Raw genomic sequence first — 6,618 nt, forward strand, 5'->3', positions numbered from 1 at the left:
CTCTCTCTCTCCTCTTCTCTCTCTCTCTCCTCTCTCTTCTTTTCAAATAAAGCAGCGATTCATTCCCTGTCCCCCTAGCAGTCGCGGTGGGGTGGGATGGGCAGGCAGGCGACAAGGCCTTTTTTTCTTGCGCCCCAGCCTGCGGGTCCCCTCCCTGAAACGCGGTGTCAGAAGGCTTTACTGATTAATATTTTGGACAGGCCGCGGCGGTCGGCAGCGGTGAGTTGCATCTTATAAAAAGGGTTCCTATAGAAACCCGGGCTGTGGGGCTCTGCGGCCGAGTGCGCACCGCGCGCCCCTCCCCAAAGCCCCTTTTGGCGTGGGTGCCCCTCCTTTCCCCTCCACACACCCCCCCAAGAAAAACCAGAGCAGAAAAAAGGATTAGATCGGCGGAACGCGAGCTGAATCCCTCTCGGTTCTGACATTTCAGCCCTATTAGCATTTCTCCACGGGGCCTTCTGAAACCTATTAAGGTGTAATATTAAAAACCTCTTGGCTGGGGGCCTCTCTCGCCTTCCATCCGCCGCGCCCCCTCCAGGGAGGGCGAGACCGGGAAAGGGAAAAAAAAAATCTGTTGAGCTCAGAGGAAGCAAGCCAAGCCCAAAAGTGCTTGGCTGGCCGCGGCGGCCAGAGGGGGAGGGGAGCACCAATCCCCCAGACTTTGTACTTTTATTTTGCTCTTTCAGCAGAAAAAAAAAAAAAAAAAAAAAAAACCTTTCGAGGTTAAGTAGCCCGGAGCTGCCGACGGCAGATCTACCTGGCTTGGGACCCAAGGAGTGTGGTCCTCGCCAAAGGGACCAGTCCTAAAGGGTGGGGGGGATCCCCTGCACCCTCTCCGCAAGCCCCACAGGAGCCCGAGCCTAGCTAGGCATTACCTACCCTGGAAAGGAAGCTTGGAAAGGCAGAGAGCCTTGTAGATCCTGCCTCGAGAGCAACCGTGGTTATAGGGTTTTAATTAAAACAAAAGAAGCCCGCTCTTTCGCCCAACTCTGCGGACTCAGCGTTTTCCTACTGCTGCTATTTTTTTTTTTTTAAGAAAATCCATTTTTAAGGCAATTTTTGAGTTTTTTTTTTTAATGAGCTAGTTAGCGCTCATCCGTTCTATTTTTCTTTTCTCCACTTTTAGAAAGAAAAAAAAAAGAGGGAAGATTCGAGAGAGAGCTGGGGGTGTCTAATTTAATTCCAGGATAAATTTGAAGGGGGAAAAAAATTTCAGCCTCTTGAGAGCAGTTTCAAGTTGCCCTTCCTGGAGCTTTCTGCGTTGGTTTCTAGGCTGCCCTCTTTTAGAAGCTGGAGCTCGGTGGGGGGAGGAAGGAGGAGGGAGGAGGGAGAAGAAGAGAAAAGAACGAAAATAGCCGGAGCCGAGGGGAACTGAGCGGCGGTGTCCGCGCGCTCGGAGCTGGGCGACCGGGTCTCAGTGGCAGCCGGGGCGACCGGAGGCGACCGGTGCTGCCCGGGGACCGCCAGGAGCAAAGACGGAGAGAGGGGGGTTAGAGAAAGGAGGTATTGTGTCTGTGTGCCTTAGGGGAGGGGGGAGTTGATTGCAAGAAATAAAATAAATGCTGTTAAGCTGCGAGAGCTGCTGGAAACCAGAGAGAAACGGGCTGAGGGGGTGGGGGGCGCCTAGTGCCCTTGAGTCTTATCCACAGGCCTTTGTGGGTTCCCAGTTAAACCCTCCCACGCCTCAGTCGCTCGTTTTCCCCCACCCCCAACGCCCTCCAATATTCAGAGCGCAGGCCCTGGTCTCCCCCCAACCCCCTCATCCCTCTCGGGATCCAGAATGTTTTTCTTATTTTAATACAGCTCAAGAAAAAATATGTATCTTGAGAGAGTCGGGGTGGGGGTGGGATTGTGCAAAAGGCTTGCGGGGTTGGAAAAAAACAAAGGCCTGTTTTTATAAATGTTTAATGTTTTCACCCCTGGATGCTCCAAGACGCCGTAATTGTGACGGCGGGGTATGTGTGCCATAAATCATTTAGCTGCTAATAAAAAATTATTCCAATTTGCCCCGGATTTGCCGATGGCGTTTGCATTTTTCAAGTGTGCGCCCCGTCGTCGTGGCATACCGACCCAGAGTTTCATTAGGGCTGAGGTTGGGGTGGAACATGACCCACTCCCCTCTGGAATGTACGGCTCCCCAGTCCCCTCTCGACCTGCCACTCGGCCCTCAGGCCACCGGGTGCGCTGGGCCTGGGCAACGATGGCCCCGGATTCCTGGCTCCCGGCAGGGGAACACTAGCTGCGTCCCTCCTGCATCTCTCCAGTCTGCTAAGCATAGCGTGCGGTGCGCAGACCAGTGTCCAGGTCTCCGTGTCCCTGTGTCCCCCACACTAAGCAGCGGTCGGGAGCCATGTTGGGGCGTGGGGACATTTCTAGAGAAGCAGAGGTTACACTACACCACCACTTCAGAGAGCCTCCAAGTCTAGGGAAATAACCTCCCAGCCGGGCAGGGCCACACTTAACTATAAAAGCCCTGTATATTCATCCTGAAACGGAGCTGGAGACAACCGCAGGGACCACGAGTCCAAGCGCCATCTTCCGAGCCCCATCCCCCACACTTGTTTACCCGGTGGGACCCGTGGCCAGAAAAACTCTGTTGACGCAGCTTGTGTGTGTGTGTGTGTGTGTGTGTGTGTGTGTGTGTGTGTGTGTGTTGTACTGACTGGAGGGAAAACAGTGGGGGACCTCCTCGAAGTCCCAGAACTCCGTTCCCGGACAACCCACCCGGCTGGCCTGTCTGGTCCGGCATGGTCGTCCCCGGCCACTCCGGAGGCTTTTGGTGTATTCTTTCAGATATCTGGTCCAGGTCTGGAAGCTCTGGAGGAGTCCCCACGGACAAAACTCAAAGCTCTTTGTTGTAAAACCAGAGGACAGGCCAACCTTGAGTACGACTGCCTTCCCTGCGGTGCGCCTTTGTCCGGCTCCAGGGAACCCCGCGCTCCCCTCACTTCTGCCCCACGAAAGCTTGAACCCTTGTCTTCCATAATCCGGATGTTAGCCATGTGGACAGGTTTCCACACATGCTCCTCCATCAGGAGTACGGGGCGGGAGGGGGTTTAAAGAAAAAAAAAGCTAGTTTCCATTCCTAAGAGAGGACAACCAAGTGACCCTCTCAACCCGTGGCCCTGAACCAGCTCTCCCAGGGAGTGGAACTCCTCTGGAGACTAAGTAAGTGACCGGGACCCTAAGAGAAAGCCAAAGGGTGCCTCCGGCGATGCCACCGTAGAGTCGAAGGCGGGTATTTCCGCAGATCCTAAATCCGGCTGCCCTGGAGCTCCCGGCCCGGGCGCCGCTAAAACCCGGAGAGGCCATGCCGGGCCCAGCCACGATCGCAGTCTCTCGCTGCGGCTGGCCCATCAGCAGCTGGATATCCTGGAGTTCATCCAGCAAAGGGTAGCCCAAACCCTCCAACAAAACCAAGGATGTGGTGCCAGAGCCTCGCACGCCACCTCGGACCCCAGCGGACAACTCGCAGCCCAGGGGCGGTGGCACCCGGCCACTTCGGATTTCTGCTGTTCTCAGCCCCGCCTCCGACCCTGGCCTCCTCCTCTGGCCCGGGTCGGGTCTTACATTCCACTGTCTGGCTCGAGATGCATTCGGTGCGCAGCGAGCGGCTAGGGTCATAAATCTGCACTCTGGCCCTCCTCCCCGAGGCTGGGCCGAGCACTTTTCTCTCCTTGGTCATGGCCTGAGGACCCCGAGACCACGCAGGGAAGCAAGCCAAGAGCTTCCCCATTCGCCAACGAGAGGGAACTGCCTCACCCACTCAGTGCCAGCACCCGGAGTATCGGGCCTCACAGATCACCGGCAGCTGGGGTAGGGGGTCTGGGCCCAGGCACTTTTTTTTAGTATAGTTCGATGAGGCTGGGGTGGCTGTGAGGTCATTTATGCCAAGAAGGAGGACCTCTAGACCCCATATTAATCTCAGGCCCTTTACAAGAGATCTACTTTAGGGGAGGGAACATCCAAAAACCGTTCAAAGTGGTTACAGGCACGGTATTTGGAGACAGGACCTCATAGGCTTCCTCGACTCCTTGCCAAGGACACCCCGAAACGTCTCCTTTGGGTCTGGTTTTCCCGAGCCCACCACGCGCCTTGATTCTTAGAACCAAACTATCCAGAAAGCAGGCATTGGTCATCTGGCGATGGCTGCCATAGCATAACTGTTAAACCTAAGGGGACGTGGGGGGAACTACCCAAGGGGGTGTATTTGCGGTTAATAACGTCTCATGCTACAAGAATTTTGTTTGCCAACGGGACAGGCAACAGACCATTATGCTGGTCCCTGTGAGTGCATGGAGCTCAGGGTAGGGACAGCTGCACTGGGGGCAAGCATTTACCCTCTCTTGGTTGCTTCTCTGTCAGATGCGGGGTGCAGGGATATAGAAACCTTGCTCTCACTCACGGAGCTCTTGGATTCCCAGCGATGTCTCAAAAGCACTTTTAGAGGGGCTGAGGGCTTTGGGTCGGGCGCAGAGAAATTTGAGCACTGACCCGCGTAGTAGCCGAGCAGCAAAAGGCTGTAGATCCACATTCCGGGCCAAGCAGTCCCTGCCAGGCCCCAACGAAGCGCCTAGGAAAAACAACAAAGCTTTGCCAGTTTCATCCAAGGTTAAACTCCACCGCAAGCATTTTTCTTTTTCTTTCTTCTTCCTATTTTTCCCCTCCCTCCCCGGAATCAGAGCGATAGCGTTACTGCAAAGAAACCGCAAATAAATCAGCTCCCCGGCAGCTTTAGAGCTGCGGTGACCTTGGGGGAGGCTTTCCTGCGAGACCCGTCCCAGAACTGGCGTGGGGGAGGGGGGCCCAGTGTCAACTCAATCCCCCCACCCACCCACACACTCCTACAGAAACAGAAGAAGGGGTGGCCAAGGACACTGGTGGGTGTATATTATGGTATGTGTGCCCCCGGTGAGGAGTTTGGAAAGTCAGAGGGTACTGTGGTTATTTAAGGGGGACAGTGTCCGGTAATGGGGGATTTGCTTCTGCAGAAAGGCCTGTGTACCCCCAGACTACGGTGCCCCCTCCGCAAAAACCATGCTAGTCCCTGGGGAATGGGGAACAAACCCCGATGGACAAACAAGGCCTCTTTGGGGACCTCTGGTCTTTGTCTGGGTGTGACCGGGTGTGTTCCGCAGCCAGTTTGTGCGGGGTGTGACTAATCGGATTTATGTGTGTGAGTGCCTGGGTGACTAATGGAGAGCTTGGCAGCACGTGTGTTTGGGGAGGGGCGCTGCACCTAGGTGGGGACTCGGTGCCCCAGGAGGGGGCTGCCTGATCTCAGAAGTTCCCTCCCTTCCCCCTTCCTTCTGGCTCCCAGCTTTGTTTGGGCCTCTGCGGGGCTGCCTGGCAGGCCCGTGCATGCTAGGGAGATGTGGTGCAAATTCCACAGCATGCCTGGCGCCCAGAGGCAGCTCCTGGCCTCCCGCCTCCCTCACCCACGTGGTGCCTCCAAATCTGGGCTGGCCACTTCCAAATTGGGGCTCTCCCACCCCCCTGTAGCTGAGCCCTCCCGGGGAAGCCACTACAGATACCCAGCTCCGTGATCTGTGATACTGTCCTAAAAGAATTCATAGAGATGTCGGAGGTCACAGCCACACACCAAGAAAGTCGCTTAGGCTGAGAGTTCGAGCTCTCTTTGGACCCTTTTCCCCACTTCTGGTGCTGTAAATGAAATCCAGTCACTCACACACCACATACGGTAGTCAAGAGCTTCATCCACCTCTAGGCCTCTAGCTCTATCTAGACCCCAGACCATAGGGGTCTTGAAGGTGGGGGTGGTTCGGACCTATAAAAGCCGAGCTCCGAAGGCAGACGCAGGTGGCTATCTGTGAGTCTACCCAGGCCAGCCAAGGCTTCATAGTGAAACCTTGTTCCATAAGAAGGAAAATAAGTAAAACGCTAGTTTTCATTTATTTTCTAGTTATTTATGATGGCGTATAGCTATCCTCCAGAACCTGAGACGTGGAAGTTAGGGGAACAGGAGTTCAAGGTCACCCTATGCCCTAACAAACGAAGACCTGTAATTCAGTCAATCAACCTCTCTCCCTCTTTCTCAAAAAAAAAAAAAAAATCAATAAAGGGGGCCAGCAAGATGGCTCAACAGATAAAGGACTCTTGCCACCAAGGAAGCCGGGTAGTCAAAAGAGAACGGCCTTGCAGACAGGTGCCATATTCACACAGTAGATGAGTGCTTTTTAAATGTGTGTGTGTTATATTTATATAAAATAGATATTTTTTTAAACCAGAAAAAAAAAAACCTGGGAGACTCTCTAGTAGGTAAGGAGGGGCATGGTTAGAAAGGTGGGTGCCACTCTCCACACCCTGGACCCCAAGGCAGATTAATTTGGAGGTCTAGACATCATACATGCCATCTCTCGATTCCACAACCTCTCTATTACTCGTAGACTGCTTCGGTGTCTAGTATCTTTGCCAGGCAAAGACACACTCATCAAGAAGGCCCCTAAAACCCAAGGAAGTGGAGGCAATCTAAGTAAGGTCACACACACACACACACACACACTCCCAGCCAAGAAAGATGGGGAGGTGACTCTGACCAAATCTCCTGAGCCGGTCTATTTGCAGGTTTCTCTCTCTCTCTCTCTCTCTCTCTCTCTC

At 54.2% G+C, this 6,618-nt stretch overlaps 1 protein-coding gene across 1 annotated transcript in view; it reads right to left on the minus strand.

The window, feature by feature from the left end:
• Tnrc18 (trinucleotide repeat containing 18) overlaps window positions 1-898 on the minus strand; it is a 101,493-nt gene extending 100,595 nt beyond the window's left edge. Inside the window, exon 1 of the mRNA XM_031338583.1 lies at window positions 880-898. The gene's annotated coding sequence lies outside the window, so the exon portion shown is untranslated. The remainder of the gene's footprint in view (window positions 1-879) is intronic.
• Window positions 899-6,618: the final 5,720 nt, after the last annotated feature.

This window comes from Mastomys coucha, unplaced genomic scaffold (assembly GCF_008632895.1).
Source record: "Mastomys coucha isolate ucsf_1 unplaced genomic scaffold, UCSF_Mcou_1 pScaffold22, whole genome shotgun sequence".
In the NCBI taxonomy this organism is placed as follows: Eukaryota; Metazoa; Chordata; class Mammalia; order Rodentia; family Muridae; genus Mastomys; species Mastomys coucha.